A 19659-nucleotide genomic window follows, 5' to 3' on the forward strand; every position below is an offset into this window, starting at 1 on the left:
TCTCCATCTGGAGAAGTCTGCCCACATCTCTGGCACATGTCCTTTTTTACATTCCAGATCCAAGCATGATACCCAGGTAGCTGCTTCAATCCAGTCTTCAACCTTAAAGGGAGATGGGTCAACCCACAGCTTACAGATTTTTCTCCGAGCTAAAATAATCAAATAGAACAAAAGATCGGACTGCAGCCTGCAGAATACACTATGTGAGATGTTATGTACACCTAACAATACTAGGACTGAGTTTACAATTATAGTTACCCCAAAAATGTCTTTAAAGATAGACTCTATGCTACTTCAAAACACATCTTCTACACCTTGGAATGGGTAATGGGGCAAACTTGGCGATCTATGTAGGCGTCCAGTACTTTTAATTGTACAAAAATGTATACGCTTTAGATTTGCTGGCTTGACAATTGAATATAGCAATTTCAAAGAGTCACACCAGATTGTTTGTATGTACTTCCCTTGGAAGGTGTCTCCACACACTGTATATGATGGTTTTAAGTTCTTATCTTCCTCTTCCAGGAATTCCCAGTACCATACGGCGATCTCCATTCTTTCAGGTCTTATGTTCTGGAGGGAGAGCTCGAAATCCCAGTCCCCCCTTGTCTCCAATTTCGAGGCCGCTACCTAGAAAGAGAGTTGTACATATTTGAACCTGGATACATTGTCCGCGACTTTTGCTCTCAGGACTTCCCAGGGTAACATCCCTTGCATTGACATAAAATCTTCCCAAATAACCATCACCGCCCACCTTAATGGGAGACTCAGCCCATCCCTCATACATTCTTGGGTTGAAGGGGTGTCCCATACTGGTGCAAAGTCAAAATAATATCTGATACCAATCTTTTTCTTCACCTTACACCAAAGATTGAGTGCAGATTTTAAGATTTTCAGCCGTACCTTCTTTAAAAAGTTTGGAGCACCAAATTTATACAAAAACCCATCAGTGCCCACCTCCTTTGTCTTTTCCTCTAACAGTGTTCCCCAGGTAGAATTGTCGGGTTTTCCCAGCAGCATCCGAATATCCTTAAACTGGAACACCATAGAATACATGAAATTTGGGAGGGCCAGACTGCCCTTTTCTAGCCTTCCCCTGAGCCTTTTCCATGCCAATCTGGCCCCCATAGAGGCCCAAATAAAGCAAACAATTGTCTCCTGGATTTTGTCTATGCTTGATCTTGGGAATGTGAGGGGAATGCAATTGAAAATATAGGTACATTTTAGAAGAATTTTCATCTTTACTAAATTCATACGCCCACAGATTGTAAGGGGCAAATTCCTCCAACCAGCTAACAATAAGTCAACTTCCTTAGAATTCCTTTTTAAGTTATGCAGTGGCATTTCATCCATGGTATCAAGAATCGTTATCCCTAGATATTTTACATCAGAGCTGACCTTCTCCGTCCACCCTTCAACGTTTCAAAACATTATCTCTGTTTTAGAGTGATTCACTGAAAATCCTGGTAAGGCTCTGAATTCTACCACGATCGGCTCCATTCTCGGTACAGTTATAGCAGGGTCTGATGTGTAAATTAACAAATCATCAGCGTATGGGCTCAATATAGATATCAAACAATAAAGGTGACAGGGGACAACTTTGTATGATGAATCCCCTTGTTAGACATCCATTCAGATTAATCTTTCATACAGCTTCTGGAGAGTACTAGCGAAGCCCTAGCCAAATCCTATTACACCCAGGACCTCCCAGAAGTAAGTCCAGAACACCTGATCGAAGTCCTTAGCCACGTCAATCAGGACCGTGGACAAAGGGATTAAGTGAGCCACGGCAAGATCTATTGTGCCAACCAGTTGTTGTGTTAGGTCCTGTATCTGCCACTCAGGGATAAACCCTTTCAGATCCAGCTGGGAAGCAAGCTTGGCCAATCTCCTTCTAAAATACTCAAAGATGTTATAGTCTGCATTCAACAGAGAGCTTGGCTGTAGGGGTATTCCTTTCTTTGGTCCTTAACATGTTTTAAAACCAAGAATATTGTGGCCACCTTCTACGTATCTGGGATCAACCCTCCCTGCTGGTGTATTGAGTTGAACGGGCAAATAACTCCAGAATCAATTAATCAATCAGAAGTATGCACACTTCTGCAGGCAGAGCATACAGGCCTCCAGGCTTACCATTCCTTGTCTGGAGTAGACTAACCCTAATCTCTTCCCTAGTAATTGGAGCATCCATAAAATATCTAGTTTTGACATTCACACTTTTCCCAGCCAAGCTGTAAGCTTCTCTTGATCAGAGAGAACCTCTTCAGTATATAACTCAGAAAATATTGTCTCCAGGCAAGCCTGCATTTCACCTGCCTTGTTCAATATCTTCCCCATCGCAATAATTTTGAAGTCACTAATATAATAGTCTCCACTAAATTCCACTCTAGTTTAGATATATACTGGGGATCATCAACATTCGGTCCATAAAAGCTGGCACAGACAAACTCAAACTCTCCGTATCTCACAGTAGCCGTGACCCAACTTCCAGTGCTAAACGTTTTTGAAGATATTATCTCAGCCCCAACACCTCTACTTGTCAGGATAGCCACTCCCTTACAGTGCTCTATTTGTTCAGAGACTACGTAACTTTCCACCCATCTACATTTCACGTAGAGAATTCTACTCACTAGCCATAAGGTGGATTTCTTCTCAGAGGATTACATGAGCCTGACTCTCTTCAAGATACCACATTGCCAGCCTCTGCCTACTATTGGACTCAAGACCATTTACATTCAATGAGAGCAGAGAGAGCATATTATTTCCCCCCATTAGCATCTCTAAATAAAGTATCTAATTTTACTTGCGACATTCTGGCCATCTTTGGGAGAAGTTGGCCTGGCATATGCTGTCCACTTTTCTAGTGGCCACCTTCAGCAGTCCTAACGACCCTTAATGATGGTAGGTTTAAAAACAACCTATATATAAAACTATCCTAGTGGTAGCTGTGGAGAGCAGCCTTCATGCTATGTCTTGAAGGAATGTAAAGCAGCTTGTTTTACCAGTCTATAATGTCATGAATGACCAAATGAAAGGAGAACCACACCAGGTATATATATAAAATATATGCATTTATTCTAAACACATCCCTCTAGTCTCTGTATGAGGCTAGAGGCAAAAATACATCAAGTAAACCTATTTAGCACACAGTAAATTAGCACAGTATATGATAGCCCTAGGGGTGTCACAATCAATATACTAAGAAAGTCGTTTAAGAACCACGATTGACATAGATAGAAGTCCTAGAGCCTGTAGAACTGCTGGGGCCACCAGGAGCCACCCATTGTAGTGACGCTGGGGACCCACGGGGAAGGCGGGCAGTGTCTAAACACAGACGGAAATCACCATTTACTTCTATAGGGAAAGTTGCGGTTGGAAAATTACAAAGGAAGGACACTTAGAAGAGAACTTGGAGCAAACACCTTTGGAACTAGGCAGTTCTAGAGTCAATACCCACAGGATCACCAGAGTACTCTAGTTACCACACCCAGGGAAGCCGGGTGCATAGGTGTCTGTTGAGTTTCGTCGTCGTTTTCAATGGTGATCTGCTGCAAAGTGCTGCGGGCGACAAAGTCGAAAGTGTCCGGGTGGATCCAAGGATGGATCAAAGATCTGAAGAGCTTAAAAGCAGAGGGGACAGAGTCTGGGTCACTAACCAGTGACCAGGAAGGCAATGAGAAGATGCCAACCAATGTCCGGTGATTTCAGGTGAAGAATGTGAAGCTTGACTCTTCAGCCACTAGGACCAGGAAGCGTTGATGACAACCAGGAGCTGGATTCAAGCTGTCCCACAAAGGATGTCGAGTGCTGCGGTGTCGGATTCTGGATGGGACCCAACAAGCCTTGGCAACAGCAACCCACGCAGAAAGCAAAGATTGATTTTGGTGCAGACCAGCAAGGTCTGAGGGACTCACCCTTTTGAGGGGAGTCAGGACACATCTGGAGCAACCAGGAAAGCCAAAGAAACAGAAGAGTTACCTTTGTGGAGACCCACCAGTTGAAGGAACAGGGATCATGAAGGAGCCTCAAGAGGAAATGCTAGAAGCGGGCCCACGGAACACTCGTGGAGTGTAGGCCCACAATCTTCAGTGCAAATGGTGATAGGGGCTTGGACTACAAGTAGCCCAATGCACAACTTTGGTAAATCTTGGGAAGTTGATGCACTTGCAAATGGGCACGGTGTCCAGGAGTTCCGGTCCCACGTCTCTCGTGTGGGTCTCAGCTTTGCTGGAATCTCATTTCGGCCTCTGAGAAGTCTGGAAGTTTGTGTCCTGTGTCACAATTCTGGTGGGATCTGGCGGGAGCCTTGGAAATGCAGATCAGCAAGAAGCTTCTTTGGTGCCTGTTTGAACAGGGGAGTCACTCCTTGACACCAAAGGAGATTATTCCGTCTTCTAGTTGAAATAGAATGTTGAAGTTCCAGGATATATGTTGCAGAGTTTCGTCCAGGGTAATCTATAGTCCTAAGGAATGGGTTTCTATACTTATACTGAGTTTAGGGGTTGAACTTACTCTAGGGTCCCACCTATGGGAGTACCCAGGGAGGGGTGGTTACACCCCTTTCCCTTTGTCCAGTTTCACATCAGAGCAGGGGCTGAGTGCCCCTGCAACCGGTTTGAACAGGGGTATACACAGGGACACCAAGTGTGCCCCCAGCACTGTCACTAAAGCCTGTCTGGGAGGTGATTACACCTTCCTGTGACAGGAAACCTATTTTCCAGGCCTCCCCTGCCAGAGTTTTGTCCAGCAGCAGGAGGTCAGACTCGTGTCTGTGGCTGCAACATCCATTTTGTGATGTTGGGGCTCTTTTAAACTATTACTGCTTAGGTAAGTGTGTACATGTCTTCTCCCTCTAGAAGGGAGGAATTCTACCCCCATCAGGACTGGCAGGGGGTAGGATTCCAAACTGTTTGACACCGAACACAACATGTTTCCATGCAGCCATTTCAAAGTTAGCATTAACCACGAGGTTATAATGCACTTAAGAGTATATGGTCCGGCTGCATCACAGAACAGCTTCAGAGAATAGAGTCCGAAAGCTACAGAGGTGTCCTGCTCATGCATGGGCACCCTCTCACACAAAACAAAGCACTCTGCCTTCAGGATTGATAAGGCCTGCCATAGGAGTGACTTATAGGTTTATATGTGTCATTGATTAAAGGTAGATATAGGTAGCCCATATCTTAGTAAGGGGTGCATGCACCACCTTACCCAGGCTGCAGTAGCAGACCTGTGGTGCCATTTTGGAAGGCTTCCCATGGGTGGCATAATACATGCCTCAGCCCCTGGTAGGCCTCTGGGGTACCTATGCCCTTGGTACCTAAGGTACCATATACTAGGCACTCACAAGGGTAACCCAGTAACCAATCTGGAGTGTACCTAATGTACAGGCAATCAATTTAGAGAGGAAGTAGCTAGGCTGGGGTCCTGGTTAGCAGGGCCCCAGAAAGAATAACGTAGAAAAACAGTGAAACACCAGCAAAAAGGGAGGTCAACCATAGTAAGAAGATCCTACTCTCCTACAATCTTATTGCATGCTTATATCTAAGTGATATTTGTAATGAAAGAGCCACCTTTGTGGTCTGACACCCTACGATGACCTCCAACTACCGCCATTCTAACTGACTTTGGTGTGTTATTTCAACCTCGCCTTAATGTAGGATGGTCGTGCATATGCCTGCTTTTCTTCTGTCCTGTAACCTTGCTGTCTTTTAGTGGGAGCTGTCACGGAGTAGAACAGTACATTTATATTATGAGAATTATGAATTCTTACTATTGGCTTTGACATGACTTTTATATTATGAGTTCTTACTATTGGCTTTGACATGGCCTCATGTCAGCCTACTTTCTGACTTTACCTTGCTTCAAATTTCTCTGTGTGCACAGTGGTGCAGTCAATGATATTGCATATGCCTGCCTAGTGAGAGTAGTGTAAATAGGGCAGTGTCCCTTTCTTTTGAGACTTTATGATCGACTTTGACACAGTCTTCTGTCAATCTTGTTCTTTACTCTATCTAGCTTTACGGCAGTGCTTGCTATTGGCCTTGACATGATCTCATGTTACCTTGCATACTAATTGAACTCTGCTTTAGCTTCTTTACGTGCTTGCAGAACTGACTCAATTTTCTTGACTGCCGGCATTTTAGGAGCTTCACAAGGTGGGGAGGGCATGTTTTGCTCTTCTCCTGTTTTTCTCACTTTACCGACTGGAGAGAACCGGTTCTTATCAGATGAATGTACACGGTCCGTCTCGGAGCCATAGCAAAGGCCTTATTAACCAATGCTGTGACCTTCATGCAGACTGGTACAAGCTCTCATGAGAATAAGTGGCGAGGCTTGCTCGAAGCTTCATTACGTTTGAATAAGTATTAAAACAAGGGGCCTGCACTGGCTAAGCAGAAGTTCACCGTAGGGCAGACGTGTCACTGCAGAATGGTGGGAACTTTGTGTCTCAATTGAGCTCTTGGCCTGGCTAAGTACCAGACTCCCCTTAGCGAAGTGAGGCAAGATGATGTGTACCGATTGGTGAGGTGCTCCTACCAACTCTTTTGACTTTATTCTCGATTCTTTGCTGATTCTTTTCTTTAGTTGTTATTATTGATTCCTTTCATTTATTCTCCTTATACATATTGAGTTTTATTTCTGATTGTTTATTTCAATTGTCATTTGTTAGTTGAGAGCCTGCTATGATTAATGTATTCGGCCTGCCCTTTTATTAAAGTAGTGTATGAATAAAAGGCATATGTGTTATATTCCATACATCTGAATTTGTTGTCTTACCTTGCATTTGGGGGTTGAGAGTTTGCCCGCCTTAGGAAGTGCTGTGTAAAAGATATACTCCATAAGTTTGGATTGATAATATTCTCTCGCCCTGGGGGAGTGTTGGTTATACCTTGGCCCAGGGGAGAATTGGGTTGAAAATCTGTCCTTTTTGTGAAAAGCAGATTTTATTAAATTTTGGCGTCATGACTCACATGATCAAAGGGGTAGAATTAAGGGGAAGAAAATTGTTTTCTAGAAAATCAAAGGCTGACCCCCAACTAATAGTTGAAATTTCTGGATGGGAAATGGCCCTGTATGGGGTGCTTGCTCACGAGTGAGCTAATTGCGCTGGGTTGAGTGAGAATTGGAGTGTGTGTTTATGTGTGTTTTGTAAAAAGTGCTTATAAATAGCTTGATATGTTAGGTAGAAAGGGCTGGATCCCTGTCAAGTGTTTATCAAGAAATACATACAAAATATGTGCAGCTGCAGTGTGAATTTGAGACATGTTGGAGCCAAAAAATTCCTCTGCAATGTTAACCTGTCAGAATAAATTATTACAAAGATAATTGGGAAACCTACCAGACTGTGGTAGAAAAAGGATATGGTTTGTATCATGCAAAATAAGTATAGGAAAAAGCAAAGGAAGGGTTAATAGGAGAACATGCGTTCAAAGGTTGGAATTGACTGGAACCCTGAAATGTGGGATGTTCTTTGTTTGACACCTTTGGAAAAAGCGCTTGAAATTGTTTGGTTTCTTTAAGAACATGATGGAAAAAAAGAGCATTTGCAGTTGCTTTGCTAGGCAAAATAATGAATGTGGTCCTTTTCTGTAAATGCTTGGAATTAGTTTCTTGTTGTCCTGGTTGTTCTTAATTTGTAAAATGTAACAAATGTACAAAATATGGTCTGATTAGAAGTACTAGAATGTACACTATAGGAAGTGTGAAAGAAATTTGCGTTTGAATCAAAGGCAGTTCTGTGACTGTTCAGTCCAGTGTGAATTTGTGCTGCAAAGACATGCATTTAATGTGCACTAGAACAAGTGAAATACAGACTCATTATTTGACAGGATGTTGTTTACGGCTTTGAGATAAGAATGAAAATGTGGTCCATCTTTGTGTGAATAAAGGCATGTTTTCTTTCCATCTGCTTGGGCTTTGAAAGGGAGACAGTTTATGTGAGATTTCTTTTGTTTAAATGCAGGCTAAAGGAGGTTACCAGAGCTGTTATTGTTTTAATGTGAACAGATTTTGTAAAAGGGATGAAAAAAGAATGTGAGATGAATTCTGGGAGTGTGTGACACGTAAATTTGGTGCAGAGAAGCAAAAAAATTAAACACACAGTTTGTACGTCATTGAGGTTGAAGAGTCAGCTTCTTTGAGATAAGTGTTTGGGAGGCTTGCAAAGGTGCAGGTTTCCTTTCCCCCCCTCATGAAGTGAGAAAGGGAGGGGGAGAGGTGCAGGGCAGATGGGAGAAGACAAAAGCTGGCAGGCTTAATCTAGCACTTCGGCCTTGGAGGAGATAAGATGGGGGCCAGAGGCAGCAGATTGAGAAAGAAGACTCTGCTTGTTGTATTTGGCAAGAGACCAGGCAGATTCCGTGGAAGCCTTAGAACGGAGAGGCAGCGCTTAAGGGGGATTGAGAGACGTACACAGAGAGCAGCTGCTGACAGTTTGAAAGAATGAAGTAGGAAAGAGGTACAGAGAATAGGAGTTAAAAGGTGTCCTTTTGCCATTCTTGTAACAGATTTGAACATTAGATGAAGAGATGTATTTTTAAAGCTATTTGAAAACAAGTTAGGTTTTTTTCAGAGAGAATTAAACATGTACCCAAGCCATTTGTTTTGACCAGCTAGGATGAGTCAGATGTGAAAAAAATGTGAGTTTAGAGAACTTGAGGAAAATGAACAGACCAGTTTTTTTTTTTTAGATTTAACGATTGCTGTTCGAAGGTATAAATTAGACATGTTGGTGTATAATGTATAATGAATTTTGTTTTACAGGGAGGAATGTTATTTTAGTAAATGAATGCAGCAATGTTTGTAACTCTGCACAAGCAGTTTGTGCAGAATGCTTTTAAAATGTAGTCAATTTAGAAATGTGACATTGTGTTATGTGTGCCAGTTCAAGAGCAATGTGTTCTTTATAGTTTTTGTAATGAATAGGGAAAGGAAAAATATGCTTTTTAAAGTTACAGATACTTTTGTGTTATTGTGCATTGACAGATACTGGACAGAGGGAAATACAATAAAGTACAATGTGATTTCTCAGGTCCTAATGAAAAGTCCAGGGGTGGAGATTGAGAATGTAGGATTCCCCAGTGTGCTGCAAAATGCAGTTACGTGCATGACAGAATCTTTAATTTCCTTACAGATGACAAGGCTAAAATCTTGGAGACAGAGGTGGTGACACACGATTCAGATTTGGTGTGCATACCTAAAGACGAGCACCTAGGAGATAAAGATCATACAAACAGGTGGGCAGAAAATGAAGGGATTTCCCCTAGATTTAATCAGAATTGTGATTCTTTTGTGCCAGAATGCACAAGCCAGACAAGTTCCATAAAAGGTGAAATGCGGTTGAGGAAAGGAGCAGATGAAGTGTCTTGGGTTTCTGCCAATAGATAAAGGGAGCACATATCCAGCAGCGAGTTGAGAAATAATCAGGAAGAAAAAACTGCCCCAGCCCTTCCTACTTTGCAGGGAAAAAGAGTTTCACTCGCATATAAAATATTCAGAGGTTAAAGCGTGGGTAGAATTCTCAGACAATTCCCTAGAGCTAGAGGAGAGTTATGCAGACAGTGATGAAAATATTGTACTTTCAGAAATACAAGACTGAAAATGTGTGCCTTTGAAAAAAAATTTGTAAGAAGATTGATGCTTGTTTCTTTTTTCAGGTCATCATACTGCGGCACCCTGGTGTGCGTGGTGCCCAGTCCCCGTATGAGTGGGATCCCCCCTTCCCCTCCCCCCTCCAGCCTGGAGTGATCACCGGACAGTGGAACCTGACGCCCTGTGGCTGACCAGACCGGATGCAGTTCTCCTTTGCTGAACTGACCGGATGGGGTCCTCCTTTGTCAGGCTAACGGAACCGATGTGATAGAGATGACTCGACAGGCGAGAAGCTGTGTGCCTTTCACACAGACAGACTGCTTAATTTTCAAGTGAATAGTGAGCAGTAGAATGTGCTGCAATTGGAGTTGTTCTATTGACATGTGATGAAACAAAATGCAAGAGCTGTGTGTCTTTCACACAGAAGAACTGTTGCTGAAAACGCAAAAGAAGGTGAACAATTGAGACAGTGTGCTGCAATTTGAGCACATGTTTTCTGAGCTAGAGACTGTAAAGAAAATAATTGTTGATATTCCTCTTATTTTTCAGCAGCCAATTCATATTAGTTTGGCTGCCTTAGCAGTGGAAATTCCAGTATCGCCATTAGAGACATTAGGAGCCTTACCGAGTTCTAAGGCTTGATGCATTTCTTTTGTGTATCCATCTTGCTGACTATCTAGATATGACGTGTGCTTTTTGTTTGGCACAAGAGTTATTGCTTTTACATGTATTTAGGAAATGTAGTCTTTACTTGCTTTAAAGTGATGATCACATGCTTTTGCTGTGTTTTTAATGTAGTCTTTCAAACATAGTTGCGTTTTTAGTCATAACTTGCTTTGAATTATATGTTTTTGTGCAGTCACTTCAGCACAAGAGTTGCTGTTTCAACACGTGCTTTATTAGTAGTTGTGTTTTTCAGCTGTGGAATGAGGTTTTTCATTTGTAGGTGTGCTTTCAATTACAAAATGCAGTTTTGTGGCTTACAATTATGAAAAGTAGTTTCGAATGGTTTTGTTTTTCATTTAAGAAATGCAGTGTTTCAATCATAGTTTTGTTTTTCAGTAATGAAATGCAGTGCTTTTCATACATAGTTGTGCCTCCACCACCATTTTAACTGACTTTAGTGTGTTATTTTACCCTAGCCTTAATGTAGGATGGTCCTGCATATGCCTGCTTCTCTTCTGTCCTGTAATCTTGCTGTCTTTTAGTGGGAGCTGTCACGTAGTAAAACAGTTCATTTATATTATGAGAATTATGAATTCTTACTATTGGCTTTGACATGACATTTATATTAGGAGTTCTTACTATTGGCTTTGACAAGGCCTCATGTCATTCTACTTTCTGGCTTTACCTTGCTTCAAATTTCTCTGTGTGCATAGTGGTGCATTCAATGATATTGCATATGCATGCCTAGTGAGAGTAGTGTAAATAGGGCAGAGAATTGGGTTGAAAATCTGTCCTTTTTGTGAAAAGCAGATTTTATTACAATATTGAGGACCAATTTTTTATAATTTTTTCCTCTTCTCCCCACCCATTGCCCTTCCTTCACCCTTCCTTACACCCCTGCCCCTCCCTGGAGAACCCTGCTATTACTATTACGCAATAGATGTCTAATGAGCTCCTAGGAATTGTACTTATTCAGCTCCAACACCCTCTGCTCTTCTCCACCCACATACACCTCCATTCGATGAAGTTCAGGAGCCAGTCCTTTTTTAATGAGATCAATCAATCCATCCACTTCTTCAACTGATTGATAGTTATACATATTGTTCCGTATATTCCGAAGCATAGCTGGAAAATTCTTATTGTGTTTTTGCTCCGAGCATATTCAACTCCTCCATCCTCTTTCCCAATTTCTACTGCCTTTGGTCAGTAGCCCAAGAGATATCAGATCTAATGGAGAAAGAGTAAGAACGGACCAAGAAGGGGCTATGTCAGAGGCTTCCACTCAGGCTCACCTCCTTCACCGAATAAGAAAGAAAATGTATGAGTATTTTCCTTTTAAATGCACCCTCTGAATCTCAGTGTCAAGATTGATAGCTAACCTGTCTTTCAAATCTGTGTCTCACATCAACTAAATCAAAAAGGCCTTGTTTTCAGAGCCCTCTGCGGACTCTGGGACATTTCAAACCCTTAGATTTTTCCTATGAGAGTGATTTTCAATTCCCTCCAGGTCCTCCTTTTATCCCTGGTTTTGTTTCAGCAAAAAACTTAAATCAGTGTTATTCTTCACTATGTCTTGCCTCATAAAGGCCGCCTCTTCTTCCAATATACCTGTCCGGGAGACCACGTCCTCATGTTTTTGATCCAAGACCGCACAGGAAGCTTGGATGCAGCCGCGGCCGGTAGTGGGAGTACCGGCCGGGCGGTGACGTGAGGAGGGGGTGGGGCAGAGTGGGGGGTAGTATTGTATGGAAACCGGACCTTAACAGGAAAGTAAACATAAAAATAAATAAAACGAATTTCGTTGCGCGCACTGCATCGCATTTGGCTCCCCACATCACCGCCCATCCGGTACTCCCACTACCGGCCGCAGCTGCTTGGATGTCTGCCTGATTGCGCTCGGAGATCTTAAATTTGTTCCTCATGTCTTCTTTTAAGCCCAACAAGATAGTGGCCAATTACTCCTCTGGCTGACATCTGGCTGCACTCCCAGTCTCCATCTCCTGCAGGGGGCTCCCCTCTCCCAAACTAGGGCCATACTTAGTTGTGAGGGTGTTGAATCTATTAGAGATGGGGACCTGGGCTGAATTATTCAAGTCTGCAGTAGGTCCTCACAGATTTAATGGCGCCACTATCCATAGTGGCACACTTCCTGCTTAAGCACCGATTAGACTCTCTACCTTCACTTTGAGGCCCCGGGGAAGCAAGAACTCTATAAAAAGACTTGAGAGAGGGGGTAACCTTAACCTGGTAGGGGGTTACTCATTTCCCCCTACCCCTCAAACTTTTTACAAGCAGTTTTGCTACTGTCCCGACTGTTCTAGCTTTAGTATAATGGGGCCCTCTCCTATGCTATAGAACATTTTGCCCCCTTGTGGCCCTTCAGCACCTGGAATCACCACAACAGGGGATAGTTCAGGTCCTGGGCATGCACCTACTACAGCTGTTATTCCTCTAGTATGGAGAGTATACCTAGAAACTTTGTCCATTATCTTCCCATCCATGCTTCCCAAATGGTGGCTGCCCTTCTCCATGGGCAGTAGGCACAGAACCCAATAGCCTCCCTTTTTTGCCTCCCCTGGGGAAACCCTGCGCTTTCGTACAGTCTGAACACCATTCACAACAATATATATGTTTCCTACCTTCTGCTGGAGGATTACCTCCCTAATGCAGCTGACTCTCTCAAAAAAAGCCTCTACAGGCTGCTAACAGCCCTCTCTGGCCACCTTGCAGCCTGTGCTGACTCCACACGCAGCCCCAGAACAACAATGCACCGGCCACTCTACAACGGCGCAGTTCTCTTGCTGTGCTCTCCCAGAACGGCTCCCTCGCAGAATGCTTCAGGCTGATGTCTGCACTGACCGCCACTGAAGCCTGACGCAGCTGCACCATCTGAGGGTCAGCAGCTGCCACATGTAGGGGTGAACACAGAAGAGAGTGAATACAGAGGCATGAAAGGGGAAAATGGGGAGGGGGTCTGATGCCACAAGGCAAGCGGAACATTCCTCCCGGCGAACTAGTGGCTGGTTAGCTAGTGGCTGCCATGTTCCCCCCTCGCTGATTGCTACAAACAGTTATTATAGCCTGTCCTGGTGCGATCTGCTGAGGATTGTGCTGAGCTCTTATGAGACATCTCCCTCCCCGTACTGTCAAATGACGATAGAAATGCATTAGATCAAGATTTAACTGTGAAAGAATTTGAGGGAGCCATCAGAAACCTACAGTCTGGTAAGGCTGTGGGCCCTAATGGTCTTCCAGTAGAACTCTATAAGGGGGTGGTGGGCACGGTGGTGCAACATATGCTTAATATGTTCGAGATGGCCGGGGATGAGGGGTGCCTGTCTGAGGACCAGTGCATGGCTACCATTGTGGTCATACCCAAGCAGGGCAAACCCCCAGAGGTGTGTAGCTCTTACCGGCCCAATTTGTTGCTCAATCTGAATGATAAGGTCCTGTCTATGGCCCCGGCATCCAGACTCTGCACAGTAATTTCCTCGGTGGTACACCCAGATCAGTCGGGCTTCATACCTCATAGAAACACCAGATAGAATCTCAGACGTCGATATGGGGTATTGCATATGGTCCAGGAGAGACAGGGAGAGGAAGCTATGCTACTCTTGTTAGACGCATGTATGGCATTTGATAGCATCGAACAGCCATACATGTTCTCGGTACTAGAGAGAAAGGGCTTCAGCCCTGACTTCGTGAAATGGGTAAGACTTTTGTATTGCGACCTGCTAGCGCAGATTTGCATCAATGGCACGGTAGCTTGATCTTTTACACCACAGAGGGGCACGAGGCAGGGATGGCCATTTGACCCCAATGATCTTCGTCTGGCTATCGAACCCTTGGCACCATGGATTCAAAAGGATCCCCTTAAATCAGTCATCAGGGGGACAGGAGATTGGGAGGAGCGCATCTTGCTCTGTGCCGATGAAATATTACTCTTTGCCACCTGACCATATCGCACAGTGGCAGGCCTGCACCACTTGTTTTGGCTGTTTGGTAGCTACTCCGGTTACCAAATCAACAGGGATCAGTCTCTTCTGCTTCCTTTATCGGGGTGCGTCGCTTCCAGACTGGTTAGGGGCACACCCCTGATGGTGAAGACTAAATTTCATGGCAGACAAGCTCCTCCCACAGATTGAGAGACTTAGAAGTGATGTGTCACACTGGAGAGGTCTGCCACTGTCTCTGATGGGCAGGACAGTCTTGTTTAAAATTATGGCTCTGCCTCGCCTCCTCTACGTTCTACAAAACACGCCATACAAAATCCCTCCAGACCTTTTCTAGAAAGTGGATGGGGAGCTGCGTAAAGTCCTCTGCGATGGGGTAAGTTCTCGAATGGGCTGTATAAATTACAGAGTTCTCTATGATAGGGGTTGGCGTTCCCAGACATTAGGAGGTATTGCTGGGCTGGGCAGTTGATCAAGGTGAGTGCATGGGTGTATGTGGGCAGGGAGGAACCAGCCGATCAGGTTGACCGCCAGACGATGGGCAAGAGAGGCTACCTGGCTACGCTCTATCACTGGAGGATGGTGCGACCACTGCCACCATATACCCAGACTGTTGTATGAATACATCATAAGGTCTATCGCTTTTTGCAATTCAAAGGCAAACTTATTGAGAAAACCCCCCTCTCGGACAGTGACCTACTGGGAGAGGGGGGCAACATGAAGGGATTCCATTAATGGGAACTCCAGGTGATGGACACACTGGGAGGCATTTGGAGGAACCAGGCTATGAGTACCTTTGAGGATTTCAAGGTTGAATCCAGCAGAAACAAATTTTCATTATTTGCAAGTGGGTCATGCTTCATGAAGGCACATAACAGTGGGAGAACAACTAATGTAATACACACCCCCTAGAGGCTCTTACTGGACCCAATAGTGTCCAAGCTCACCTCTCTTACATACAGGAGGATCATTAACAACTTGCCTGACCCCTTGGGAGTCCTGCAAGAGGCCTGGGAAACTGGCATTGCACTGTTAGAGGATGATGACTGGGCTGAGGTACTCCAGAGTCTAAGGGAGGTGGCCATTCAATCTCATTTCCGTCGAGTACAATTGAGAATACTGCATAGGTCCTACTCTTCCAGGCTGCTTATGCACCAGTTGGGATGATGCAACACTGACAAGTGTGCTAGGGGCTGCAGAGTGGTGGGTTCTTTATTCCATACATTTCTGGACTGTCCCACCATTCAGAAGTATTGGGGAGAGGTTACAAGTGTTACATCTGAGGCCACGGCCTGGTGGTCCAGCTGGAGGCGCAGTGGCACATCCTTTATGTAATGGGAGAAGAGTCCTGGTCTAAATACCACAATATTTGGCTCATGGTGTCGGCGGTGGTAGCCAAAAGGAACATAGCTAAGGCAGTGGGGACCAAACCTCCCGCCAAGAGTGTCTGATTGGAAAAAGGACTTGGACTGGTGTAGTTAAGCCGAGAAAATTGTATATCAAAGGGCTGTCCGAAAAAGTAAGAAAAGGTATAGAGCAGGTGGGAGGCATATAGAGGGTATCAAGTGAGTGACTGGTACAATTGGATGCAACATGTTTGAGAGCTTTTTGTTTACCTGTAATGTATCATAAATAGATCCTTAATGTGTGGCTCATTGCCTGTACCCAACACTGGTGACCCAAGAGAGTAGAGATGGCAAAGTAACAGAGTGTTAATAACTGTATCGGAGGCTGTACTGTTGAATACGCGTAATTTAACTGAGCAAATGTTGAATAAACGGTTTATAAAAAATAAAGAAATACTGCTAATTTCGATTTTTTCACTATTGCAAGTCATATCTCTCACATAGGTTACCATTGGAGACGCCTTGCCACCTCTTACAAGTGCAACGTCAAATTGGGAAGAGATAGAGGTTTGGAGTTTGGGGTTCCTGAACTGCCAATTTAAAAATACATCTTTAGTGAAGTTGGTTTTAAGTTGCGTGTTTGAAAATGCCACTTTTAGAAAGTGGACATTTCCTTGCTTTACATTTCTGTGCCTCTGTCTGCTGGTGGAATCCAAGTCTGAGGGAGTGTGACAGTCAGCAGTTTGTGCATTCGCTCTAGACCAGATTTTTTCAAACTGTGGGGCGCGCCACCCTGGGGGGGGTGCAACACCATCCTACGGGGGGCGCACACTCCAGTCTAATTTTACCTTTGTTCCATGACAAGTTGGAGGGAGGAGGGAGGGGAAATCGACGGGTCATGAAGGGCCCATACTTTTATTATGTTTAGCGTCCCAGGAGGGGGTTAATCCATTCAGCTTCAGCTACAGTGAAGACATGCTAAAACTGAAGGTATACGAACTGAAGACAGCCTTCGATATTTGCAGCTGCAGCATATTTGCACACTGCAGGTGAAGCATTTCAGCTCTATAAATTAACCCGCTCCTGGGATTGTTAGCTCTTCACAGAAAGGAGACAGTTTCTTTTAAAACTACACAGGCAGGCACGTAAACTGCCAGCCAGCCATGTGTTCTTTTACAGACTGCATGTTCCCTTTTATTATCAGCAGTATACCAGATGCACAGCTAAGAAATACTGGGGCAGATTTATGAAGGCCTTGCGCCGCCGGTGCGTCACTTTTTCCCATGTTAAAAATTACGCACCGGCGGCGCAAGGCCTTCATAAATCTGCCCCACTGAATGTTATCTTCACATTAGTAATCAGCAAAAGATAAAAAATCTTCTGTTAGTTTAAACAATATTTGTAAAATAATTGCATTACTCGCAATTCATGTAATGATTTTCATGTTGCCAGTTCTTTGACTTGAAAAATACAAGAAAAAACGATTTTGGTACATTATAAAAAATAATGTTTAAACTAACAGAAGATAGTGGGATATTTTGCTGATTACTAATGTGAAGATAACAAACAGTATTTTTTAGCTGTGGATCTGGTATACTGGTGGTTTCCATCAAAAGTATTGTATTAGTTCAATAGGTTGGCTACCTTCTAGCTGGGTTGCACACATTCACTAAGTGAAACTTGATTATTCTTTGTTTACTGTGTTCAAATACGGTGTGCGCAGACTCTCCACAAAACCCTTTTATTATCAGCCATAGATTATTCAAGCAGCCCTGGAACACAAGTAAAAGTTATTTCTATTTCTATTTGCTGTTTAAAGTATGCATGGACAGGTATTGACAAAACAGCTTTAGGCGACTGCTTATTTTTGTACCGCCTGGGACATCAAAATAATAAAGAAAAACCAAAGGTGGTGATGGACGGAGCGTTGACAATACAAACACTCACCCCCAGTCAACTGATCTGGGTTTAATCCATCACCGTTCTTTAGCTCACTCCGCCACCCCAGTTCAGACATGGCCATATGCAAATCAGTCTGACCCTGTGCCTCATGGGAACAGTCCAGCCCGAACTGCCAAGCCATGTCTTCCCTGGACCGGAATCAAGCTTCCCAGGACCGGTTTCTGGCATTACAGCCGTCTTCAGCCAGGCTTGCTTGATTCCAGTGGCAAAGTGAGCAAGGGGCTCACGTCTGAGCATACCCTGCCAACTTAGGGCGAACAAAGAAAAACCAAAGGTGGTGATGGACGGAGCGTTGACAATACAAACACTCACCCCCAGTCAACTGATCTGGGTTTAATCCATCACCGTTCTTTAGCTCACTCCGCCACCCCAGTTCAGACATGGCCATATGCAAATCAGTCTGACCCTGTGCCTCATGGGAACAGTCCAGCCCGAACTGCCAAGCCATGTCTTCCCTGGACCGGAAACAAGCTTCCCAGGACCGGTTTCTGGCATTACAGCCGTCTTCAGCCGGGCTTGCTTGACTCCAGTGGCAAAGTGAGCAAGGGGCTCACGTCTGAGCATACCCTGCCAACTTAGGGCGAACAAAGAAAACCCAAAGGTGGTGATGGACGGAGCGTTGACAATACAAACACTCACCCCAAGTCAACTGATCTGGGTTTAATCCATCACCGTTCTTTAGCTCACTCCGCCACCCCAGTTCAGACATGGCCATATGCAAATCAGTCTGACCCTGTGCCTCATGGGAACAGTCCAGCCCGAACTGCCAAGCCATGTCTTCCCTGGACCGGAAACAAGCTTCCCAGGACCGGTTTCTGGCATTACAGCCGTCTTCAGCCGGGCTTGCTTGACTCCAGTGGCAAAGTGAGCAAGGGGCTCACGTCTGAGCATACCCTGCCAACTTAGGGCGAACAAAGAAAACCCAAAGGTGGTGATGGACGGAGCGTTGACAATACAAACACTCACCCCAAGTCAACTGATCTGGGTTTAATCCATCACCGTTCTTTAGCTCACTCCGCCACCCCAGTTCAGACATGGCCATATGCAAATCAGTCTGACCCTGTACCTCATGGGAACAGTCCAGCCCGAACTGCCAAGCCATGTCTTCCCTGGACCGGAATCAAGCTTCCCAGGACCGGTTTCAGGCATTACAGCCGTCTTCAGCCGGGCTTGCTTGACTCCAGTGGCAAAGAGAGCAAGGGGCTCACGTCTGAGCATACCCATCAAAATAATAAGCTGTCAACCCTAACCACAAGACTGGGAATTTGTTGCAGGATCACCACATTATTTATCTCCTCCTCCCTGATCCCTGGTTACTGCCATATTAGAAATAGTTTAACACATGTGAAACCCTACGCTGCCTTCAAAAACATTCTGAGTGACTTCAAGTGTCTGGGAATGCACTTTGCATTCAGACAACTTGCTTCTCATTCTTGCCCTTTACTTTCACGCTCACCCTGCACTCACAATGATCCCCATGCACTCACCCTTCACCCACTTACCCTGCACTCACAGTGATCACTCTGCACTCACCCTTCACCCACTTACCCTGCACTCACAGTGATCACTCTGCACTCACAATGCACATTTGCCTGTAACCCTGTACCTCACCCTGCAATCACACAAGCACACTACTCAACCTATGGTCAAGTGACACTTCACTCACCTGTCCCCCTCATTGCTCAATCTCTAATCTCACTCAAATAAGTCCATCACTAACTATACATTCATTCGTCCTACTCTGCACTTATATCTGCACCCATATGGTCACCTCGCTCACCCTGCAGTCACTCCTCTTACCCTACTTGCAAACTGTGGCATGGCTCACTGTGCACACATGAGCACTCCTGCCACCCACACAGCACAGAGGGTTAATGTGCCTGCTCCATAGACTGTGTACCATGCAGATCACAGAACTGAGTGTGAGTAAACAATGAGTAGCGATAAAACAAAATAAAGAGAGATTAGGTGCATCGTTGGTGAGTGGTAGTGAGGGAATTCATGGAGAAGGAGGAAATGTGGGCGGGGGCATGGCTGCAGTTTGTGCGCCAGCGCAGGGAGAAGCACAGAGATGCGTCATATTCTTGTAAATATGTTGCATCCCAGTGCTTCGGAAGTGCCGCAGCGTGGCGCAGCCA

This window comes from Lissotriton helveticus, chromosome 5_1 (genome assembly GCF_964261635.1).
Source record: "Lissotriton helveticus chromosome 5_1, aLisHel1.1, whole genome shotgun sequence".
NCBI lineage: Eukaryota > Metazoa > Chordata > Amphibia > Caudata > Salamandridae > Lissotriton > Lissotriton helveticus.